This window comes from Octodon degus, unplaced genomic scaffold, assembly GCF_000260255.1.
Source record: "Octodon degus isolate 3935 unplaced genomic scaffold, OctDeg1.0 scaffold00011, whole genome shotgun sequence".
In the NCBI taxonomy this organism is placed as follows: Eukaryota; Metazoa; Chordata; class Mammalia; order Rodentia; family Octodontidae; genus Octodon; species Octodon degus.
Window position 1 is genome coordinate 10,443,363 of NW_004524587.1, and position 1,731 is coordinate 10,445,093.

The following is a 1,731-nucleotide window of genomic DNA, read 5'->3' on the forward strand; positions in this document are numbered from 1 at the left end:
ATTTTATTTTTTGATGATACCAGGGATCAAACTCAGGACCTTACGCTTTCCAGGCAAGCACTTATTCCACTGAGCTATCTCCCCAGCCCCTACCCTTTGTCTTAAGAGTAAAATTTATTCCTAAATTATATATCTTATAGAGTTTCTAAACAAAACTGCATTATTTACTAGTTCCTTCTGGCTTCAAGGAATTTATCATTAGTTCTGATTCATCATCACTGAGATACTGAAATTTCTCCTTTGAGCTGTTACTTTTTTCTTGGGTTCGTGGATCTTGCCGTGAACATGCCTAATTCCAGGGTACGTCAAGGATTTGAAGGGAAGTATTTGTAGATTTTGAACCATTTTCCCTTTTTTCCCCATCATTCTTATCTTTGGAATTTTCCCCCTTCCGTTTCCAACTGTTCTAGAAGCTTCTGAATTCTCACTCAAACCTTGCTGTCTTGTCTAAGCTCTATTCATTGTGCACCATACAAAATGGGGGAAAAAAACGTAACTGGAAAAGTCACACAGATGTAGGGATGATATAGTGGCATTCCTTCCTTCAAACTTACTGTCCCCTTTTTGTCTATTTCAGGTCATTCCATAGTGTCTTCAGTAGTCTTATATTTTAGTCAGAATGTACCGGTATTACTGACAAGGGTGTTATCTAATTTAAAATATACCACTACCTATAAAAACCAAGAGTTAAGTGAGCAAGTTTTTTTGGTTTTATTTAAATGTATCTAATACAGGGTCTCATTACACAGATTGGACTTATAGTGAGCCTCCTGTTTTCAGTCTTCCAAGCACTGGGATTACAGATGCATGCCACCACACCCAGTCTCAGTCACCCTGTCAGTGTGCCCTGGGGTGGGGCCAGCACAGCATGTGGGGGGTGTCGAACCCCGGTCCCTGTGAACAAGTATTTTTAAATGGAAAAAGAAAAGTATTATTTCTAAGATATTATTGATTTTTTTGAATTATATACAGCCACACTTAAAAAATGAAAGTAAAAAATATCTAGAATGAAAAAATAATTAGATAATATTTTAAATAACTTCTAGCGCTTTAATAAACTAAAACGAAGGACGGTGGTAAATATGAAAATTTACTGCTTAGATCTCTTGCTTCAGGGAAGATAATTAACTGATACTCCCAGTTGTCCTTAGAACATACCCCTGAGTTGTGCTAGGGCCATGACTCCTCACTAATTTCTATAGGCAATGACTGCATAGATCAGGGCTTGTAATTCAAGTCTTTTTCTGTGAAATCTAGTACTGCTTTAGTGGAATAATTTGATACAGGGACTCCTTATCAGTAAGGCTGAAATAGTGTTACAACTGTAGTGTGAAACTTCCTATCCAGAGATCCTTCATTTCCTGCATCTATCCAAGGTAGATTTCCATCATAGTTTGAAAGTTCTCTTATTTTACCTTGATCCCTCTTCTTTATCTTTTATAGGTAATCATCTATTAAATTTTTTCTGTGCCTAATCATAGTGTTGGGTTTCTTTCGAAGATTCAAACTAACAAATAAATATAAACACAAACTATTGACAAAAAATGGACCAAAATGATTTTTAAAAAGAAAAAGAATGTTTTTATAGAATCTCAAATAATATATGTACCTATTTTCCTCCTTCATGAAGTAAAGTGTATATCCCTCCTCTCTTGTGCTTTAATAACAACCTTCAATGAATAGAATCATATTTTTTAATTCAACTGTATCATATTCCCAGTCCTGCCATGG